Consider the following 24,251-nt stretch of genomic DNA (forward strand, 5'->3'; position numbering starts at 1 on the left):
GAATGAGGGACGGTGAGGAGGCAGGGAGCAAGGGGCGTGGTAAAGTTGGGAGTGAGGGATGGAGAGGGGTCAAGGGAGGGAGTGAGGGATGGGGAGGGAGAGATGGGGAGCGAGGGACAGGGAGCGATCGAGTGAGGGACGGAGAGCAAGGGAGCAAGGGAAGTGAGTAGGGAGCAAGGAAGAGGGGAGGGAGTGTGGGAGGGGAGAGGGTGAGAGGGATGGAAGGGGGTGAGAGGGTGGGTAGTGGTAGGGATGGGAGTGAGGGAGAGATGGGCAGCGAGGCAGTGAGGGATGGGGATGAAGGGAGCAAAGGACCCGGTTAGGGATGGAGCAAGGGAGGGAGTGAGGGAGGGGAGGTACGGGGACATAGCGGAGGGAGGGTGGGAGTGAAGGACGGGGTGGCAGTGAGCAAGGGATGAGGAAGTGACTGGGAGGGATCAAGTGAGGACGGGAAGGGAGAAGGGGAGGGAGCGAGGGAGGGAGGAGCACAGGATGTGGACGGAGTGAGGGAGGAACAGGGAGGGGGTTGGGAGTAAAGGACGGGAAAGGGCAGTGAGTGAGGGAGTGGGGAAGGAGCGAGGAAGGGATGGGGAGGGTGGGAGAGAGGGTTGGGGAGGGTGGGAAGGAGGGAGGGAGGGACTGAGGGATGGGGAGTGAGGGAATGTGGAGGGAGCGAGGAAGGAGCGAGAGATGGGTGGGGAAGGAGTAAGGAGGGAGCGAGGGAGTTCGGGATGGGGAGTGAGGGAGAAAGGGATGTGGGTGATGGGGAGATAGGGAGAAAGGAATGGGGGAGTGAGGGAGGGATGGGGAGGGGGAGGGGGGGAATGACGCTCAGGGAGGGAATGTTTGAGTGATGGGGTGGGAGAAAAGGCAGGAGCGAGGAACAGAGAAGGACCGACGGAGGGAGTGAGGCATGGGGAGGGAGTGAGGGAAAGGGAGCGAGTGAGGGAGAGAGTGAGAACGGAGTGAGGGAGGAAGCAAGGCAGAAGTGAGGAAGGAGCATGGGACGGGGAGGGAGCGAGGAACAGAGAAGGAGCAAGGGAGGGGAGAGGCAGATGGAGGGAGCGAGGGAGAGTGAGCAAGTGAGGGAGAGAGTGAGAATGGAGCGAGGGAGGAAGCAAGGCAGAAGTGAGGAAGGAACTAGGGACGGGGCCGGAGTGAGGGAGAGAGTGAGGAGGTAGCAAGCGGGGAGCAAGGAGGGAGCAAAGAGAGAGGCACGGACCGATTGAGGGATCGAGCGAGGGATAGGGAGGGAGTGAGGGACAGGGTGGGAGTGAGGAAACAAGAGACGGAGATGGAGAGATGTGAAATGAGGAGGCAGTGACCAGGAGCGAGGAAACAGGAACGAGGGACAGGGAGGGAGTGAGTGAGGGAGGGAGGGACAGGGAGGAAGCAAGGAATTGGGTGGGAAGGAGTGGAGAACGCGGAGGGAGGGAGCGAGTGATGGGGACGGAGCAAGGGAGGGAGCGAGGGACAGAGAGTGAGCAAGGGATGGAGTGAGGGTTGGGGAAGGAGCGAGGGAAGGGGAGAGAGTGAGGGAGATAGCGAGGAGGGACCAATGGAGGGAGCATTGAAGGAGCGAGGAAGGGACACAGTGGGACCAAGGGAGGGAGCAAGGAGGGAGCAAGGGCGGAGCGACGGACAGATCGAGTGACCAAGCGAGGGACAGGTGGGAACGAGGGTCGTGGTGGGAGTGAATGAGGCAGTGAGGGATGGGGAGGGAGAGATGCGAAGCCAGGAAGTGAGTGATTGGGAGCGAGAAATGAGGAGTGAGGGATGGGGAGGGAGTGAGTGATGGGGAGCGAGAAATGGGGAGTGAGGGATGGGGAGGGAGCAAGCGAGGTAGCTAGGGATGGGGAGGGAGACGTGGGGAGGGAGGGAGCAAGAGACAGGGAGCGAGGGGCTGGGAGGGAGTGACAGAGGGAGCGAGGGACGGGAAGGGAATGAGGGAGCAAGGGGCAGGGTGGGGATGAGGGAGGTAATGAGGGAGCAGGAAGGAGGGAGTAAGGGAGTAGCAAGGGGCTGGGCCGGGGACAGGGAGTGAGTGAAGGAAAGAGGCAGGGAGGCAGCGAGGGATGCGGAGGGAGCAAGCGAGGGACCAATGGTCGGGGAAGGAGTGAGGGACGGGTCGGGAGCGAGGGACAGAGACGGAGCAAGTGAATGGCGGATGAAGCGAGTGAGTGAGAGGCAGAAGGAGGGAGGGACAAGGGATGTCAAGGGAGAGAGGGATGGGAAGGGAATGAGCGAGGGAGTCAGAAACAGGGAGAGAGTGAGGCACAGGGAGGGAGGGAGCAAGGGACAGGATGGGAGAGCCTGGGAGCAAGGGACAATGATCAGGGACCGAAGGGGAAGAACGATGTACAGGGAGTGAGGGACGTGTGGGAGGCAGGGAGTGAGGGACGAGTGAGGGAGTGACGGGGGGTGCGATCGAGGGAGGGAAGGACTGGGATGGGGGAGGGAGAGAGGGAGGTGTGTAGAGAGCGAGGGACGCAGGTGGTGGGTGGGAAGGAAGGAGGGACTGGGAGGAAGGAAGAGAGCAAGGGACAGGGAGCGAGGGAGTAAGGCATGGGGAGGAAGAGAGCATGGGACTGGGGTAGGGAGGGAGCAAGGAACGGAGTGAGAGAGAGGGAATGAGGGTCAGAGTGAGAGTTAGTGAGGGACAGGGAGGTAGCAAGGGATGGGGAGGGAGGGAGCAAGGAGGTAGATGGGGAGCAAGGAGGGAGCAAGTGGGGAGCTATGACTGATCGAGGGATGAGCGAGGGATGGGGAGGGAGCGAGGGACGTGGTGGGTGCGAATGAGGGAGCGAGGGATAGGAAGGGAGTCAGCGACGGAGTGAATAACAGGGAGCAATGGAGCAATGGTGTGGGAGCAAGGGTCAAGGAGGGAACTGGGATTGGAAAGGGAGCAAGGGATGGGGAGGGAGCTAGGGACGGGACGGAAGCGAGCGGCGGGAAGGAAGCAAGGGAGCAAGGACAGGGAGGGGATGAGGGAGGAAACAAAGGAGCAGCGAGGAAGGAGTAAGGGAGTAGCAAGGGACTGAGCGAGGGACAGGCCATGAGTGAGAGAAAGAGACAGGGAGGGAGTGAGAGACGGGCAGGGACCGAGGGATGGCGAGGGAACAAGGGATGGGTTGGGAGTGAGTGAGTGAGTGACGGGGAGGGAGCAAGTGAGTGACAGATGAAGTGAGTGAGCGATATGCAGCGGGAGGAATAGAGCAATTGATTGGGAGGGAGTGAGAAGGGACAGCAAGGGAGCGAGGGACAGGGAGGGAAGGAGCGAGGGATGGGGAGAGAGTGAGGTACAGGGTGGGAGCGAGGGAGTTAAGGATGGCGAGGGAGTGAGGTGCGGGGAGGGAGTGAGGGAGCTATGGATGGGGAGGTAAAGAGGGAATGAGGGATGGGAAGGGAGCGAGGAAGCAATTTAGCAAGGGAGAGAGGGATGGAGCAAAAGAATGAGCGTCAGAGCGAGGGAGCAAGGGACCGGGAGGGAGGGACTGAGAGACGGGGAGGGAGGAAACAAGCGATGGGGAGACTGTGAGTGAGGGAGCGAGGGACGGTGAGGGAGGGAGGGAGGGAGGGTCGGCGAGTGAGCAGGGGGCAGGGAGGAAGGGAGCAAGGGAGTGAAGGACAGGGAAAGAGGGTGTGAAGGATTGAGGGACGGGATGTGAGCTTGGGAGGGAGCGACTGACATAACGGGAGTGAGAGAGGGAGCGAGTGGCAGGGAGGGAGTGACGGAGGGAGGGACTGGAGCAAGGGACAGGAGCAAAGGACAGAGGGACAGGAGAGAAGGATGGGGAGACAGCTCGCAATGGGATCGGGGATGGGGAGGGAGTGAAGGATGGGGAGAGAGCGAGGGACAGGGAAGGAGCAAGAGACATGGAGTGAGGGACAGGGAAGAAGCGAGGGGTATGGAGGGACAGGGAGGGGAAGAGGCAGGGAGTGAGGGACAGGGAAGGACAAGGACGGGGAGAGACAGGGAAGGAGCAAAGAACAGGGAAGGAGGGAAAGGGATGAAGGAACAGGGAGAGGGACAGGGAGGGTCACGGAGGGAGACAGGGTTGGACGGACAGGGTGGGAGCCTGTTTCTCTCAACACAGAGACAAACAACAATATAGTTTGCTGTGCTGCTTGGCACTTTTTAATGAACGTTAATTACATATTGAACTTATGGATACAGTCAGTGGAATGGTGCCTTTTCTCTTTGGCCTGTGAGTTGACAGAAACTTTGGCATGTTTCCCTGTAACCCCCTGTGGGATAAGGTTGGATATCCAGCACTACCCTCAGTCTGTTACCGTAGCGACGAGCTGCTTCATTGCTGAAACATTGAACTGAAATGAGAAAATCCTGGATGGATTGATTAATGAGTGAATTTGATTGATTGATGAATTTGGGTAAAGGGATATTTCAGCACATTCTTCAGCTGCTGCCTGAACTTAGTCTGGGTCACGGCATAAATCACGGTGTTTGTGCAGCAACTGAGGAGCTGCAGCATGAAGCCCAATTCCTGCACAAACCAATCCAGATACACAGAGTCATATCCAATATTCCACATCCGGTACCATATGGAAAACACCATTAATGTTGACCATGACAGGATGAAATTGGCCGAGATCACAAACAGTAAAATGATTGATTTTTTGCGATTTTGCATTTCTGTGTCACACAAACCGTCCCCATTGGTGTGAGCCCGGAGTCTCTTGCGGGCTCTGCTGGTCACTAAAATGTGTCTGACGGTGAAAACATTGAGCAGCAGAATCAGGAGAAATGGGAGAGTCGGGGTTAGAATGTGGTGGAGGAACTATATTGTGACCCAGGCAAGAGAGTCATAAACAACTTCTGTTACATCACAAAACCAGGGGATGTTCTGCAGCCAATAGCGAGGCGTGAACATAAAATACCAGAAAATGTTCTTTAAACAGCTCAGCACAGTCACTGTTCCCAGAACCACAGCTGCCGTTTTCTCACTGCAATATTTACTTTTCAGCTTCTGGCAACAAATGGCCACAAATCGATCAAAGGTGAAAGTTACGGTGAACCAGACAGAACAGTCAGTGGCTGCATAAAGCAGGACGGCGTGGATATTACACACGGGGATGTACCGCAGGAAATTAAACTGCTCCCGTTAAACAATGGGAATGTGTCTCAATATCAGGTCGAGGATAATGACCAGTAGATCTGCCACTGCCATGGCCCCCAGGTAACGTCTGACACATGGAGATAATCCACAATCTTTATAAAGCAGGACGTAGATCGTCACTACGTTAACTGTGAGGAAGGAACACAAATAAATTATACATCAGCCTGGAAGCAAAGTTACCAGTTTGATTGGGGACCCAGTGACATTTTCAAATGTATCACTGATTTACTGAAAAAAAATGAAGCTGAAATAACCCGTAGTAATGTCTCAATTTGTTTTATTTTACAAAAAACTAACATAAAATACAAGAAACTCTCCCTCCTGAAAGACACAAACACACATCCATAAGGACAGATGGCTTCTGGAACATTCCCACAGACTCAATCGCTCGGAAGCAGGCACAGGTCATTTCCTTACAGTTCCTGATATAGAGAGTGAAGACGTTGCTGTCCTGAAGGATTCTCTCCCAGTTCCCTGAAGGCAAATGGAAGATGGAAATTTCAGTCTATTCGTCCACATTGTGGTCAATTTTTGTTTATGAAGAAACATGATCACAGGGAAAATGTATTCACCCCATTAACTGCCTGAGGGGAATTTGAAACAGAGTTTCCTTCTCTCTGGAATGGGATCTTTTCCCTCGGGATCTTATCTTTTAATCAATTAACTGGCATCCAACTGTTCACAAATAATGTCGGATAGAGAATGTTCCGGGGAATGTCGATTACAGAATGTTCCGGGGAATGTTGGATCAGAATGTGATGGAGTCATAAAAGATCCACATCACAAAGGCCCTTCTGCCCATCAGTTTTGGTGAGACCCACTCAGCCTCGTGGTGGAAATCTCTCCCCAAACTCGACACAACTGGCAAACACAAATTAAAGGCATTGCCAGATCAGCTGAAGGGGTCAGTTATCTCACATTCTCAATCCACCTCACAGAACCAGCCCAGACACCACAAACCCAGATGAAATATCTGTTCAGCATGGAGCACAGTGCAGACCAGACTAGTGTCCTGCTCAATACAACCCGGCAATCTGTCCAGAGTGGGACACTGTGCAGGCCTTACCAGTCACATAGATATTAGTCCAGCACAGGGAGCTGTGCAGACCACACCAGTGCATTATTATATAAATCCGGACCAAGTATCTCTCCAGCACGGGGAGCTGTGAAGTGAACACCACTGAACTGATCTGCAAACCTGGAGCAGTTACCCTCCCAGCGTGTGGATCTGTACAGACCATCCCAGTGCAGTGCCCGGTAACGCTGTGTTAAATCACCTCCCAGCCTGGGGAAACTTGCAGCCCATGCTGGAAGTGACAGGATGTGGGGCTCCCATCCATTTACATCTCCTTATCTCCAATGTGCCATGACAAGGGGTGCCATGGGTGTGAAAATCACTGCCAGAGAGAGATGGTGGGGAATCAGTTTAAATATGAAAAATGGGAGGGGTTGGATATATAGACAGAAAGGAGGAGATTGAGAGACTGTGTCACGGAAGGATGTGTTCACAACTTTAGAATGCTGACATGGAGACATACTCCCCAACACTGAAAACACTGCATCGATCCAACATTGTCAACTGATTCAACCACTTCCCCCTCACCTACACCATCACTAACAGCAGGGCCATGCACATTCACCTTCAGTCCCTCCCTCCCTTTCCCTCATTCCAGGAGGAACAGCCTGGAATAGGACAGGAAAGGCCAAGCAGGGTGGTGGTGTTCCGCATATCAGTTCCCTCACCCTCCCCGCCGCATGGGCAGGTCCCTGGAATGAGCCGGAGAGAACCAGGGCGACCCGTGTGGAGATTTCAAATATACGTGTCCCACCGACCGAGTAAGGAGCAATGTTCAGTGAAGGGCAATTCTCACTTTAACCCCACTGTCAGTTCATTTTCCACCTGGCACAGCTCAGAAACCGTGCCCCTGATGCCAGAGATAATGGGAACTGCAGATGCTGGAGAATTCCAAGATAATAAAATGTGAGGCTGGATGAACACAGCAGGCCAAGCAGCATCTCAGGAGCACAAAAGCTGACGTTTCGGGCCTAGACCCTTCATCAGAGAGGGGGATGGGGAGAGGGAACTGGAATAAATAGGGAGAGAGGGGGAGGCGGACCGAAGATGGAGAGTAAAGAAGATAGGTGGAGAGAGTGTCGGTGGGGAGGTAGGGAGGAGATAGGTCGGTCCAGGGAAGACGGACAGGTCAAGGAGCTGGGATGAGGTTAGTAGGTAGCTGGGGTTGCGGCTTGGGGTGGGAGGAAGGGATGGGTGAGAGGAAGAACCGGTTAGGGAGGCAGAGACAGGTTGGACTGGTTTTGGGATGCAGTGGGTGGGGGGGAAGAGCTGGGCTGGTTGTGTGGTGCAGTGGGGGGAGGGGACGAACTGGGCTTGTTTAGGGATGCAGTAGGGGAAGGGGAGATTTTGAAACTGGTGAAGTCCACATTGATACCATATGGCTGCAGGGTTCCCAGGCGGAATGTGAGTTGCTGTTCCTGCAACCTTCGGGTGGCATCATTGTGGCACTGCAGGAGGCCCATGATGGACATGACATCTAGAGATGGGAGGGGGAGTGGAAATGGTTTGCGACTGGGATGTGCAGTTGTTTGTTGCGAACTGAGCGGAGGTGTTCTGCAAAGCGGTCCCCAAGCCTCTGCTTGGTTTCCCCAATGTAGAGGTAGCCGCACCGGGTACAGTGGATGCAGTATACCACATTGGCAGATGTGCAGGTGAACCTCTGCTTAATGTGGAATGTCATCTTGGGGCCTGGGATGGGGGTGAGGGAGGAGGTGTGGGGACAAGTGTAGCATTTCCTGCGGTTGCAGGGGAAGGTGCCAGGTGTGGTGGGGTTGGAGGGCAGTGCGGAGCGAACAAGGAAGTCACGGAGAGAGTGGTCTCTCCGGAAAGCAGACAGGGGAGGGGATGGAAAAATGTCTTGGGTGGTGGGGTCGGATTGTAAATGGCGGAAGTGTCGGAGGATAATGCGTTGTATCCGGAGGTTGGTAGGGTGGTGTGTGAGAACGAGGGGGATCCTCTTGGGGCGGTTGTGGCGGGGGCGGGGGTGTGAGAGATGTGTTGCGGGAAATGCGGGAGACGCGGTCAAGGGCGTTCTCGATCACTGTGGGGGGAAAGTTGCGGTCCTTAAAGAACTTGGACATCTGGGATGTGCGGGAGTGGAATGTCTTATCGTGGGAGTAGATGCGGCGGAGGCGGAGGAATTGGGAATAGGGGATGGAATTTTTGCAGGAGGGTGGGTGGGAGGAGGTGTATTCTAGGTAGCTGTGGGAGTCGGTGGGCTTGAAATGGACATCAGTTACAAGCTGGTTGCCTGAGATGGAGACTGAGAGGTCCAGGAAGGTGAGGGATGTGCTGGAGATGGCCCAGGTGAACTGAAGGTTGGGGTGGAAGGTGTTGGTGAAGTGGATGAACTGTTCGAGTTCCTCTGATGCCATCTCCCTTTTATATCAAGCCAGTACAAATGGAATCCCCACGGTCTCGGTTGGCAGGAGGGTGGGCTCACAACACATCGTGTCCACCAGCTCCCAGGAAGGGAGGACGAAGCCTCCCTCCTGCACCTCCTCCTTCAGACAGTTCAGATACTGAAACTAACCTGTAATATTTACTCGTCTCCCAACTTGTCCTTACATCTGCAATAATCAAGCATTGAAAATCTCACAGAGTCACAGTCCCCATGGAACAACTGAAATACTGTCACACTCACTGGAGAGAGCAAATAATGACGTACTCTCATGGAGTGACTCAAATAATGAAATGCTGTCCACGGAATAACAGGAATCCTGACACACACCAAATGGAATGAATGAAATATTGACAAACCACGGAGCAAGAAAAATTCTGGTAGGCTCCCCTTATTTGTGTAAGTATCGGTGTATTTGCGTGTGTTTCTCTGTGTGGGGCAGGTCTGACAGTCTCTGAGATAATGGGAACTGCAGATGCTGGAGAATCCAAGATAATAAAGTGTGGAGCTGGATGAACACAGCAGGACAAGCAGCATCTCAGGAGCACAAAAGCTGACGTTTCTGGCCTAGGCCCTTCATCAGAGAGGGGGATGGGGAGAGGGTTCTGGAATAAATAGGGAGAGAGGGGGAGGCGGACCGAAGATGGAGAGAAAAGAAGAGAGGTGGAGAGGAGAGTATAGGTGGGGAGGAAGGGAGGGGATATGTCAGTCCAGGGAAGACGGACAGGTCAAGGAGGTGAGATGAGGTTAGTAGGTAGGAAATGGAGGTACAGCTTGGGGTGGGAGGAAGGGATGTGTGAGAGGAAGAACAGGTTAGGGAGGCAGAGACAGGCTGGGCTGGTTTTGGGATGCAGTCGGGGGAGGGGACGAACTGGGCTGGTTGTGTGGTGCAGTGGGGGGAGGGGATGAAGTGGGCTGGTTTTGGGATGCAGTGGGGGAAGGGGAGATTTTGAAACTGGTGAAGTCCACATTGATACCATTGGGCTGCAGGGTTCCCAGGCGGAGTATGAGTTGCTGTTCCTGCAACCTTCGGGTGGCATCATTGTGGCACTGCAGGAGGCCCACGATGGACATGTCATCTAAAGAATGGGAGGGGGAGTGGAAATGGTTCGCGACTGGGAGGTGCAGTTGTTTATTGCAAACCGAGCAGAGATGTTCTCCAGAGCGGTCCCCAAGCGTCCGCTTTGTTTCCCCAATGTAGAGGTAGCCGCACCGGGTGCAATGGATGCAGTATACCACATTGGCAGATGTGCAGGTGAACCTCTGCTTAATATGGAAAGTCATCTTGGGGCCTGGGATAGCGGTGAGGGAGGAGGTATGGGGGCAAGTGTTGCATTTCCTGTGTTTGCAGGGGAAGGCGCTGCGTGTGGTGGGGTTGGAGGGCAGTGTGAAGCAAACAAGGGAGTCACGGAGAGAGTGGTCTCTCCGGAAAGCAGACAAGGGTGGGGATGGAAAAATGTCTTGGGTGGTGGGGTCGGATTGTAGATGGCGGAAGTGTCTGAGGATGATGCGTTGTATCCGGAGGTTGGTGGGGACGTGTGTGAGAACGAGGGGGATCCTCTTTGGGCGGTTGTGGCGGGGCCGGGGGTGTGAGGGATGTGTTGCGGGAAATGCGGGAGATGTGGTCGAGGGCGTTCTTGACCACTGTGGGGGAAAGTTGCGGTCCTTGAAGAACTTGGACATCTGGGATGTGCGGGAGTGGAATGCCTCATCGTTGAAGCAGATGCGGCGGAGGCAGAGGAATTGGGAATAGGGAATGGAATTTTTGCAGGAGGGTGGGTGGGATGAGGTGTATTCTAGGTAGCTGTGGGAGTCGGTGGGCTTGAAATGGACATCAGTTACAAGCTGAGATGGAGATTGAGAGGTCCAGGAAGGTGAGGGATGTGATGGAGATGGCCCAGGTGAACTGATGATTGAGGTGGAAGGTGTAGGTCAAGTGGATGAACTGTTCGAGCTCCTCTGGGGAGCAAGAGGTAATGCCAATAGAGTCATCAATGTAACGGAGGAAGAGGTGTGGTTTGGGGCCTGTGTAGGTGCGGAAGAGGGACTGTTCGACATATCCTACAAAGAGGCAGGCATAGCTGGGGCCCATGCGGGTGCCCATGTCCACCCACTTTGTCTGTAGGAAGTGGGAGGAATCGAAAGAGAACCAGAGAAATTCTGATCGGTTCCCCTTATTTGTCTAAGTATCGGTGTATTTGTGTGTGTTTCTGTGTGTCTCTGTGTGGGGCAGTTCGGACAGTCTCTGTGCTATTTGATGTGATGCAATGCCACCCTCTGCTAGTCTCCACACGCCACTGCACAGGCAGCAGCAGAGGATGTGGACCATCAGGGATTTATTCTGAGAGGGCCCGGGAGGGCAACAGCTCACAAGACCATCCAAACTGATTTCTTCTTCATGTACGTATCTAAATGTCTTTTAAATGTTGTAACTGTACTCACTTTCACCATTTCATCTGGAATTTTATTCCATACGCAAACCACTTTCTGCAAAAAAATTGCCCCTCCTGTCTCTTTTGAAATGTTAGATCCTCAAAATTTGAAACATCCCCACAGCCTTGAAATCCTCCATCCCAAAGAAAAGGTAACCGACATTCAACTTATTTGTGCACCTCATGATTTATAAGCCTCAATCAGGTCACCCCTCATCCTCCTGTGCACAAGTCAGTAAAGTCCCAGCCTATCCAGCCTCTGAAAACACTCTGAAGTGGTGATGTATCCGAATTGAATCAGGCGACAGTGTTGGACCCATGCAGTGTTTTCGGTGTAAGGGAGTATGTCTACATGTCAGCATTCTGAAACTTGCGAACACATCCTTCCGTGGCACTGTCTCTCTATCTCCCCCTCTCTCTATATATATCCAACCCATCCCATTTGTTCATATTTAAACAGATTCCAGACCATCTCTCTCTGGCAGTGACACCCATGGCACCCCTGGTCCTGGCACAGGCAGCACAGTGGCTCAGTGGTTAGCACTGCAGCCTCACAGCACCAGGGATCTGGGTTCAATTCCAGCTTCGGGCAACTGTGCGGAGTTTGCACGTTCTCCCCGTGTCTGCGTGGGTTTCCTCCGGGTACTTCGGTTTCCTCCCACAGTCCAAAGATGTGTAGGCCAGTTGGATTGGCCATGCTAAATTGCCTGTAGTGTTCAGAGGTGTGTGGGTTACAGGGGGATGGGTCTGGGTGGGATGCTTCAAGGGGTGGTGTGGACTTGTTGTGCCAAAGGGCCTGTTTACACACCGTAGAGAATCTAATCTAATCCTTATATCTCAAACCATCCATTCCCACCGACATCCCGGTAAATCTCTGCTGTTCTCTCTCCAGATTAATATTATCCTTCCTGTAACTGCGCGACCAGAACTGGACACAGTACTCCAGAAGATGCCTCACCTACATCCTGCACAACATGAAAATGACATCCCAACTCCCAAACTCTAAGGCCTGAGCAAAGAAGGTAACGAACTAAATGCCTTCTTAACCAGCCTGTCTGTATGTGACACAGACTTCGAAGAGTTATACCTGATGAATTAGTCTCTGTTCTGCAACACGACCAAAGGCCCTAATTTAAATTGTATAAGTCCTGCCCTTGTTTGTTTTACCAAAAGCAAGGTCTTGCATTTATGCAAATTAAACACAATCTGCCACACCACAGCCCAGTGAGTGATATTCCCACGCCCCACACAACCCTGACATGTATTGAAAGACTCTCCCATCTCCAGAAGGCCTACAAACTCCTGCCTTTATTTTCGCGAAGACCCTGAGCTTGGTTTGCCTTGTGCGGGCAGCAGGAGGCGTGGGGTGGTGGTGGTGGGAGTGTGGATTGCAGACCAGCCTGTGATGGGGAGATTCATTTTCTTCAGGGAAGAGAGTTTGCCAATGGGCACCCAGATGGGCCCTAGTTATGCCTGTCTCTTCATTGGGTACGTGGAACATTTCTTTTCCCAGTCCTATTCTGCTACCCTCCCCCACCCACAGCTCTTTCTCCACTGTATCAATGCTATCATCGGAGATAGTAGGAACTGCAGATACTGGAGAATCTGAAATATCATCAGTCCTGCTTCTCTCTCTCATCTGGAATTGGAAAGCTTCACATATTTTGCTTCCAACTTCCACCCTGCCCTCACTTTCACCTGGTCTATCTCTGACCCCTCCCTTCCCTTCTTCAACATTTCTGTTTCCATTTCTGGGATAGACTGGCCACTAATATTCATTACAAATCCACTGTCTCCCACACTTACCTGGGCTATACGTCCTCACACCCTCCTTCCTGTAAAATCCTGTAAATGTCTTGCATTTGTGCAGATTAAACACAATCTGCCACACCACAGCCCAGTGAGTGATATTCCCACCGCACCCCCACACAACCCTGAGATGTTTTGAAAGACCCTCCCAGCTCCAGAAGGCCGACAAACTCCAGTCTTTATTTTTGCAAAGACTCCCTCCATCCCATTCTCTCAGTTCCTCCGTTTCCAGCACATATGTTCAGATGAGGCTAACTTCAACAAGAGAGCCTCCGACATGTCGACCTTCCTCCTCAACCAAGGATTCCCCAGCTCCTTTTTGACAGGGCCCTCAACCAGGTCCGATCCATCTCCCACACTTCTGCCCTCACTCCTTCTCCTTCCTCCCGCAACAGCAATAGGGTTCCCCTTAGCGTCACCGACCATCCCACCGGCATCCACATCCAGAAGATCATCAGATGCCGTTTCTGCCACATTCAGTGAGATACCATCACCAGACCACCTCTCCCTTGATAACAAAGTGTGACGCTGGATGAACACAGCAGGCCAAGCAGCATCACAGGCCTGCCTTCCACAGGGACCGTTCTCTCCGGGACACCCTGGTACACACTTCCTTCAGCCCCAACAATTCCCCACAGCCCTACGGCCCTTCCCCTGTAACCAGTGAAGGTGCAACACCTGCCCATTTACCCCTCCCTCCCCAGTATCGCCAAACATACCTTCCAGGTGAAGCAACACTTCATCCGCACTTCCCAGAATCTAGTCTACTGCATTCGCTGCTCACAATGTGGTCGCCTCTACATTGGGAAATGAAGTGAAGACTTGGTGAACGCGAGGTAGAACATCTATGCTCGGCATGTAAAAAAAGTCTCTGAACTGCCTGTTGCCTGCCACTTTAATGCACCACCCTGCTCCCTGGCCAACATCTCTGTCTCTGGCTTGCTGCAGTGTTACAGTGAAGCCCAAAGCAAGCTGGAGGAACAACACCTCATTTTCCACTTGGGGACCCTGCAGCCCTCATGACTCAGTATTGAGTTCAATAATTTTAGGGACTAAACTCTCCCATGTCCCACACCCCACTGCACACACCAGGCCTTGTTACCACATACCCTGCCATCACACACTCCCTGTTGTGAGTCACTAACAGTCCCTATTAGCAACTACTCACCCTCCCAGCCTGATCGTTATTAACTCCTTTGTCTGCCCAACTTCTTTCTCTCTCTTTGGGCCCTAGCATCTCGTTTACTCTCTACCCCACCCATCTCCCTAGTTTCAGCATATAAACTGACATTTTCTCAGCCACCATCAATTCTGAGGAAGGGTCAGTGAACACCAAACATTGACTCTGTTTTTTTACCTTCAAAGATGCTGCCAGATCTGCTGAGCTTTTCCCACAACTTTGTTTTTGTTCCTAGAATATAATTTGTTGCTGTGTAACATTTAATGCTTTCAGGAGGAGGGCAGTCACACCTTAGAGGTGGGAAATAGTGATCTGCAATATGATCTTTTGGGGTTGGAAATTATGCTCTTTTGTCATGTCTGGTGTTCAGTAATGTTAATCGAGATTCTTCATAGTGCAGAACACGTCTGCAGAATTTCTTTCCCCAACATTGCAGTCTCCAGATATAGTGGGAACTGCTGCTGCTGGAGAATCTGAGATAACAAAGTATTGACCTGGATGAACACAGCAGGCCAAGCAGCATCAGAGGAGCAGGAAAGCTGACATTTCGGGTCTGGACACTTCTTCAGAAATGGGGGAGGAGAAGGTGATTCTGGAATAAATAGAGAGAGGAGGAGGCAGATGGAAGATGGACAAATGAACAGACAGGTGGAGAGGAGACAGACAGGTCAAGGAGGCTGGGATGGAGCCAGTAAAGGTGAGTGTAGGTGAGGAGTTAGGGTGGAGGTTAGTCAGTCAAGGGAAGACGGACAGGCCAAGGAGACAGGGATGAGACTGGTTGGATGGAGGGGCGGGGGTTGAGGTGGGAGGAGTGGATCAGTGGGAGAAAGGATGGACAGGTCAGGGAGACAGGGACGAGCTGGCCTGGTTTTGGGATGCAGGTGGTGGTGGGGAGATTTTGAAGCTTGTGAAGTCCACATTGATACCATTGGTTTGCAGGGTTCCCAAGCGGAATATGAGGTCCTGTTCCTGCAGCCTTCGGGTGGTATCATTGTGGCATTGGATGAGTCCCAGGATGGACATGGCATCCAGGGTGTGGAGCGTAGATGTTCCACAAAGCGGTCTCGAAGGCTCCACGTGTTTTCCCCAATGAAGAGGAGGCCACATCAGGAACAAGGGATACAATATACATCAGCAGATGTGCAGGTGAACATCTGTTTGATGTAGAAGGTTTTCCTGTAGCCTGGGATGGAGAGTACTGGGTGGTGGAGTCGGGGCAGGTTCTGCACTTCTCTCAGTTGCAGGGAAAAGAGCCGGGTGATGTGGAGCTGGATGGGAGTGTGGAGCAGAAAAGAGATTCATGGAGAAAGTCGTCCCTCCGGAAAGCAGGGAAGAGTGGCGAGTGTGCAGATACATAGATCCCTTAAAATGGCCACCCAGGTGGACAGGGTTGTTAAGAAAGCATATGGTGTTTTGGCTTTCATTAACAGGGGGATTGAGTTTAAGAGTCGTGAGATCTTGTTGCAGCTCTATAAAACTTTGGTTAGACCACACTTGGAATACTGTGTCCAGTTCTGGTCGCCCTATTATAGGAAAGATGTGGATGCTTTGGAGAGGGTTCGGAGGAGGTTTACCAGGATGCTGCCTGAACTGGAGGGCTTATCTTATGAAGAGAGGTTGACTGAGCTCGGTCTCTTTTCATTGGAGAAAAGGAGGAGGAGAGGGGACCTAATTGAGGTATACAAGATAATGAGAGGCATAGATAGAGTTGATAGCCAGAGTCTATTTCCCAGGGCAGAAATGGCTAGCACGATGGGTCATAGTTTTAAGCTGGTTGGTGGAACGTATAGAGGAGATGTCAGAGGCGGGTTCTTTACACAGAGAGTTGTGAGAGCATGGAATGCATTGCCAGCAGCAGTTGTGGAAGCAAGGTCATTGGGGTCATTTAAGAGACTGCTGGACATGTATATGGTCACAGAAATTTGAGGGTGCATACATGAGGATCAATGGTCGGCACAACATTGTGGGCTGAAGGGCCTGTTCTGTGCTGTACTGTTCTATGTTCTATGTCTATGTTCTATGAAAAATGTCTTTGGTGGTGGTGTCAGATTGCAGATGGCACAGGTGCTGGAGGATGATGGGTTGGGTCCGGATGTTGGTGGGGGTGGTCAGGGCGGGTGGAGTACCTAAGGACGAGAAGATTCTGTTTTGGTTTTATTGAGGAGAGGGGGTTTGAGGGATGAGTTGCGCAAAACATGAGCGATGCGTTCGAGGGTATTTTCAACCACTGTGGAGGGGGAGTTGCAATCCTGGAAAAACTAAGACATCTGGGATTTCTGGGAGTGGAATGCCTCATCTCAGGAACAGATGCAGAGGAGGCGAAGGAATTGGGAATAGATGATGACATTTTTGCAGGAAGGTGGGTGGGAAGAAGTGTATTCTAGGTAGCTGTGGGAGTTGGTAGGCTTGAAATGGATATTGGTTTCCAGGTAGTTTCCAGAGATGGAAACACAGAGGCCCAGGAAGGAGAGAGATCTGTCACAAATGGTCCAGGGAAACTCAAGGTTGGGGTGGAAGGTGTTGGTGACGTGGATGAACTGTTTGAGCTCCTTCTGGGAGCACGAGGCGGCACCAATACTGTTATCAATATAACGGAGGAAGAGGTGGAGTTTAGGGCCAGCGTGGCTTCGGAAAAGGGGTTGTTCTATGTAACCTACAAAGAGGCAGGCATAACATGGGCCCATGCGGCACCCTTTGTCTGTAGGAAGTGGAAGGGCTTGAAGGAGAAGTTATTAATGGTGAGGACGAGTTCAGCTAAGCGGACAAGGGCGTCAGTGAAGGGGGACTGGTCAGACCTGGGGGACAGGAAGAAGCAGATGTCCTTTGGGTCATCTGTATGGGGATTACAAGTATACAGGGAGTGGAGGTCGATGGTGAAGATGAGGTTTTGGGGACCAGGGAATTGGAAGTTCTGGAGGAGGTGGATGGCGTGGGTGGTATCATGGACATTGGTGGGGAGTTGCTGGACCAAGGGAGAGAAAATGGAGTCCTGATAGGTGGAGATAAGTTCGGTGGGGCAGGAGCAGGCAGAGACAATGGGTTGACCAGGGAAGGCAGGTTTGTGGATTTTGGGAAGGAGATAGAAGCAGGCGGTGCAGGATTAGGGAACGATGAGGTTGGAGGCTGTGAGTGGGAGGTCACCTGAGGTGATGAGGTTGAGGAATGTCTGGGAGATGATGTATTGGTGGTCAGGGGTGGGGTCATGATCAAGGAGGCAGTAGAGGGAGGTGTCAGAGAGCTGGCATCTGGTCTCAGCAATGTCGAGGTCAGTGCGCCATTCTACAACTGTGCTTCCCTTGTCCGTGGGTTTTATAGTGAGGTGAGGGTTGGAGACAAGGGAGCGGAGGGCTGTATGTTCTGCGGGGCGAGGTTGGGGTGGGTGAGAGGGGTGGAGAGGTTGAGGCAATTGATGTCTCAATGGCAGTTGGAGATGAAGAAGTCGAGTGGGGGTAGGAGGCCTGGGGATGGTGTCCAGGAGGAGGGGGTGTGTTGGCGGTTGGAGAAGGGCAGATAGTATCCATTTGAGCTGGAAATCATAGCAAAGCAATTAAAGATGTTAATAGTTTATCTCAATGGCACAGCACATTCCCTCAATATCCTGTAGTTTAGGCAAGTACCTTGCATTTGTTCAACACTAAAAAATCTCCCCTGTGTAATTCAGTACATTTAACCAGAATTTGATAAATTCAAATTCAGCTGAAAGTTGGCACGTAAAATGTGACTCAAAATCTGGGCATGACTTTGGTCTTGTGTAATGGGTAGCGCCTACGCCTCTGTGCCAGAGCTCTGATTCAATTCCAATCTCTGAATCTATGATAATGTCACTAGCTCTGGACCAGAAGTTCTGGATACAACTCCTGCCAATTGCAGAGGTGTGTCACAGCCTGTCAGAACAGGTTGATGAGCAAAAAGACGGGACAGCCATATTGTAGATTCAGGGGCCATCGCAGTGTGGTGGCCTTCACCTTTGGACCAGAGGTCTCGATTCAAATCCCACAGCAGTGTTTCATAAAATGTCTAAACAAGTTGGTTAATTTTTTTTTTCCATAGTTGTGACTTGATTGAGAAGGACCAGTGTTGAATTTCAGAATTCAGGCCCGGGATAACACAAAGCACAGCAATTCGTGTTGATTGGAGTAAAATGTGCACCGTATGTATGTTTATAAAATCATGAAGGGCATGGATAGGGTGAATAGTGAGGATCTTTTTCTAGAGTATGGGGAGTCAAACATTAGAAGGCACAGGTTTATGGAACAACGGGAACGATTTAAAAACCATATGAATGAACTTCCAGATAAAGTGCTGGAGGCTTGTGAAAATGCCATTTCAAAGGATCGGCACATGTTTTGGAAGGGTCCAGAGGAATGTAGGCCAAATGCTGGCAAATGGGATGAGATTAATTTCGGATACCTGGGCAGCATGGACATGTGGACCACAGGATTTGTTCCCATACTGTGCATCTTTATGATTCATTCATTTGCTCAGGATCTCTTCGTAATCTTGGATAACCTTTTCTGTCTATGGTTCAAATAATCTCAGTGTCATCCGTAAACTTGCTAACCTTGCCTTCTATAATTTTCATCTGAATCATTCATTTAAATGACAACCAAAAGTAAATCTAACACCGATCCCTGTGGATCACCGCTAATAACAGGCTTCCAGTCTGAAGGACAATCCTCCATGACCACCCTGTCTCCTGCCATAAAGCAGAAACACACACACAGGCACACACGTGCATGCACGGACACACACAGCCATGGAGATAGATACATTTTGATGAATAAGCAGTTCAAACGTTATGGTGAGAAGGCAAGAGAATTGTTTTGAGAAATATGCCAAGCATAATCGAACAGCAGTGCAGACTCGATGGGCCAGATGGCAAATTCTGCTCCAATTTCCTATACTGCCTGGTCTGAAGGTATCGGGAATATTTAGAGAAGGTAATTTTCTGTGAGGCTAACACACTTTAAGGAGTCTCCCAATTAAGACTGCGATACGAATATATCTTTCTCTTTAACATTGTGCTGTCTGTGGTGTTCTCATCCCCAGGGAACAGTGAACACTGGGATAGTGAAGATATTCAAGGCGGAGCTCAACTGACCTTTCATGGACAAGAGACTCCATTATTGGGAATAAACAGGAAAAGTGTGTTCAGCCACAAACAGATCTGCCACGATCTTTCTAAATTAAGCAGCAGTCTCGAGGGTCCAGTTGGCCGACTGCAGCTCGTATCCTGTTTGTTGTTGTCTCACTCCACCCTTCAAAGCTGTTACAGAGGAAAAGGATGTCCCCATTCAAACAGTCATGGTTGCTGTCATGGAGACACAGAGATATACAGCATGGAAACAGACCCTTCGGTCCAAATCATCCACACCATCCAGATATCCTAAATAAATCTGGTCCCATTTGCCAGCATTTAGTCCATTCCTCTCTAAACCATTCCGAAACATATACCCATCCTGATGCCATTTAAATGTTGTAATTGTACCAGCCTCCACCACTTCGTCTGGCAGCTCATTCCACAAACACACCACCCTCTGCATGAAAATGTGGCCCCTTAAGTCGCTTTTAAACCTTTCCCCTCTCTCCTTAAAGCTGTGCCCTCTCGTTTTGGACTCCCCCACCCCGGGGAAAAGACCTTGGCTGTTTCCACTCCTGTGTCCCTTATGACTTTGCAAACGTCTATAAGGTCACTTGTCAACGATATTTTATTTTATCGTGCACCAATTGTGGCAATTTTTCCACACAGCACCCACAGCCAAAAACGAAATTAACCAGAAGCTTCTCTATATTTATGATGTTCTTTAAGGGACAGATGTTAACCAGACTGATAGGAATTCTCCCCTCCTCCTCGATACATTTCCGGGGAAAATTGAACACCTGATTGAGAGGGCAGACTAGATTTCTTGCTGCATCTGAAAGACAGCATTTTTGACCTCACAGCATTTTACTCAAATGTCAGTCTATATTCTGTGCTTGTTTTTTAAACGCTCAAGGATCAGAAGCATTGACAGTACAACCTCTACCTGATGATCTAAAAACAAATGACCCTAATGGTGTGTTGCTGAGCTCAGATACTTCTCGACAACCAGCTACACACCACAGCAGAGGCCCTGCAGCCGTTCTGGGCTGCAACACAGCGAGTCCTGGTTCACTCACAAGAAATGCAGAGTATAGATAATTATTTAGTTTCAGGTTGGAAAGCTGCGACTAATGGAATTCCTCAAGGAATGTTGTGAGTTCATCAACAGTTTACAATCCAGATTAACGATTTCGATGAAGGGCTGATAGGATTGGAGCTCAATGTGCTAATACAGCATTATAGTCACCCAATAAGATGACAAGTGGAGGGAGGCGATCTATACTGGTGTGTAGACAGTGGGTGTTTGGGAGCAAACTTCCGGCAATGCAAATAAAACAGTAGTGTGGGTTGCGGGACATTTGTGTTTTGGGGAAAGGATAAAACAGCAGTAAATTATATGACTGGAGAAGTAACGCAGAGATCGGTGCTTCTGAGTGATTTGTGTGTCCTGGTACAGAAATCATACAAAGTTAGTTGGAAGATGTCGCAAGTGATTTGGAAAGTAAATGGAATAGTGCTGTTTCTTGAAAAGGGTGCTGGGTATGATGTTAGGCATGTTTCCCTGCTTCTGTACAGGGCATTGCTGAGAATCCATCTCATGCTCTGTCTGTAGTTAATATGCCCGAAACTAAAAAAAATCACACTGGCCTTTGAAACTTTTCAAAGATGGTTCTCTATACACTGTCCTGTGATGAAGGCATCATGTTCTGGAGGATTAACAGTTTAGTTCTGAGAACCAGAAATATTCTTGACGATATGAGAACTTGAGGAGAGTGTAAATGGTGAATACCTGACGGATAATTTGTCTTGATTGGGAGAATACAACTGGGGAAATGATTTAAAAAATAAAACAGATTCTGAGGAAGGTTCACTTGACCTGAAACGTTAATTCTAATTTCTCTTCATAGATGCTGCCAGGCTGCTGAGCTTTTCCACTAATTTCTGTATTTTTTTAGGAGTAAGACACATTCATTTTAATATAGATGTTGTGAAGACATCAAGACTTGTTATTTTTAAATTATGCAGGCACAGATAAACCTGTCGTTAAATCAAGTAGGCCCTTTTGTTGCTCAGGAAATGACTCTGTGTATGACAGCAGCAATGATGCGCCAACATGGAGCAGGGAATGTGATGGAAACTAATAGCTCGGATAATGTTCAAGAGGACCTCACATGTTCATGTTTGGGGGTTGGACAGCATTATTGCGCGATTCAACTCAGAGAGGGGAAAATAAATGCAACCTGCCTGAAAAGCAACAGCCTATCTCTCGCTCTCTATTTCCTTGTTCCTCATCGCATCAATGTATGAGAGCTGAAAATGCACCGATCATCATTACCACTCATGGAGGGTTCATGATGAGGATTAATTGGAATCTCCCACTGCCTGTAGCAAAGGGAATTCAGCCAAATCTAATAGTTCCAGGAAATAATCCCATTACCAACAACTTGTGCGAGCAGAATAAATTTGGAAGCAGAATAGCATTTGGGACAATCTCTCACATTTTTCCTTTTATCATGAGTTCAACTGTTACGTGGACAAAGTTTTTTTCAAATTAATATTGCAGATTGTCATCAAATATTTGAGTGTGTGTGTGTGTGTGTGTGTGTGTGTGTCTTTCTTCTTCGCATCATAGTTTGAGTAAAATTGCTTTGGTCATAAATGTGTCATTTTAGCAGATTAATGAAAACTGTCTGACTCTTTCCTTACACTGACCCTGACCCAGTCTGACACCTATATTATCAGCCTGATCACCAACCTGGTTACATTTAAAATTTGTAGTGATCAGGGGAGAGGTGGGACTAGAAAAGGGAACAGTGACCCGGAAAGCCAGTGCGCCAGAGACTAGTGAGCCTGACATGGGAGCTGGATAAGTTGTTGGAGGGGATTCTGAGGGATAGGATTTACATGCACTTGGAAAAGCAAGAAGTGAATAGGGATAGTAAACATTGCTTTGTGCAGTGGAAATCACGTCTCACTAACTTCATTATTTTGAAGAGGTGATAAAGAAGGTTGATGAAGGCACTGTGGCAGACATTTTCCAAATCGGCTTCAGGAAGGTGTTCCATAATGTTCCGAATGGCAGACAGATTAGTAATGGGTAATCACATGGGATCCAGGGGGAGCTAGTCAATTGAATTCAAAATTGGCTTGAAGGTGGAGGATTGTTTTACAGACTGGAGACCAGTGACCAGTGGTGTGCTGCAAGAATCAGTGCTGAGTTCCCTGCTTTCCCTCATTAATATAAAGGATTTGGATGTGAACATCAGAGGCATTGTCAGTAAGTTTACAGATGACATCGAAAAGTGGCGCCGTGGACAGTGGTGAAGTTTATAGCAGAGTGCAAAGGGACATTGATCAGATGGGCCAATGGTCCAAGGTGTGGCTGATGGAGTTAAATTTAGATAAATGAGAGGTTTTGCGTTTGGTAGAGTAAAGCAGGGCAGGACTTTGGGCCCCACGCCTCAGGAAGGACATACTAGCCCTGGAGCGTGTCCAGCGGAGATTCACACGGATGATCCCTGGAATGGTAGTTTTAACGTATGATGAACGGCTAAGGGTTGTGGGATTGTACTCAATGGAGTTTAGAAGGTTGAGGGGAGACCCAATAGAAACTTACAAAATAATGGATGGCTTAGAAGGAGTGGATGCTAGGAAGTTGTTTCTGTTTGGCGGGAGACTAGGGGAGACTAAGTAGTTTCTGTTAGGCAGGAGGAGAGCGAGAGCCAGAAAGAGAGAGCGCCAGGATGCTGCCGGGAAGGTAACAGATTTTGTTCCCACTTTAAAAAGCTTACTTCGTGCAGGGGCTGTCTTCATTTATTTGGGCAGGAAAAAGAGTGGAAGGGTGATAGTCATTGGCGATTCAATTGTAAGGGGAATAGATAGGCGGTTCTGCAGTCGAAAACGGGACTCCCGAATGGTATGTTGCCTCCCAGGTGCACGGGTCAGGGATGTCTCCGATCGGCTGCAGAACATTCTGAAGGTGGAGAGTGAACAGCCAGTTGTCGTGGTGCGTACAGGCACCAACGATATCGGCAGAGAACGGGATGAGGTCCCACAAGCAGAATTTAGGAAGCTCGGAGCCAAGTTAAAAAGTAGGACCTCAAATGCAGTAATCTCAGGATTGCTACCAGTGCCACGTGCTAGTCAGGGCAGAAATGAAAGAATAGCTAGGATGGATGTGTGGCATGAGAGATGGTATAGGAGGGAGGGGTTCAGATTTTTGGGACATTGGAACCGGTTCTGGGAAATGTGGGACTATTACAAATTGGATGGTCTACACCTGAGCCAGACTGGAACCAATGACTTTGGGGGTACTTTTGCTAATGCTGTGGGGGAGGGTTTAAACTAATGTGACAGGGGGATGGGAACCAAATATTGGACACAAAAGAGGTAGTAACGAAAGCCTGTAGGGAACTAGCTAATGGAGTCAGTGTGACGAAAGGGGATAGTAGCCAGGGAGCAGATGATGAACACAAAGGGACAGGTGGCCTGAGGTGCATTTGTTTTAATGCGAGAAGTGTAGTTGATAAGGCAGATGAGCTTAGGGCTTGGATCAGTACCTGGAAGTATGATGTTATTGCTATTACTGAGGCTTGGTTGAGGGAAGTGTATGATTGGCAACTAGTTGTACCAGGATATCGATGCTTCAGTGGGGTTAGAGAGGGAGATAAAAGGGGTGGAGGAGTTGCAGTACTTGTCAAAGACGGTAACACAGCCGTACTGAAGGAGGGCACCATGGAGGACTCAAGCAATGAAGCAATATGGGTAGAACTCAGAAATAGGAAGGATGCAGTCACAATGTTGGGGCTGTACTACAGGTCTCCCAACAGCGAGCGTGAGATAGAGGCACAAATATGTAAACAGATAATGGAAAGGTGTAGGAGAAAAAGGCTGGTGGTGATGGGAGATTTTAATTTTCCCAACATTGACTGGGATTCACTCAGTGTTGGGGGTCAAGATGGAGCAGAATTTGTAAGGTGTGTCCAGGAGGGTTTTCTAGAGCAGTGTGTATGTAGTCCAACTCGGGAAGGGACCACACTGGACCTGGTGCTGGGGAATGAACCTGGCCAGGTGGTTGATATTACAGTAGGGGACTACTTTGGAAATAGCGACTACAATTCCGTAAGTTTTACA

This window comes from Stegostoma tigrinum, chromosome 11, assembly GCF_030684315.1.
Source record: "Stegostoma tigrinum isolate sSteTig4 chromosome 11, sSteTig4.hap1, whole genome shotgun sequence".
NCBI classification, from domain to species: domain Eukaryota; kingdom Metazoa; phylum Chordata; class Chondrichthyes; order Orectolobiformes; family Stegostomatidae; genus Stegostoma; species Stegostoma tigrinum.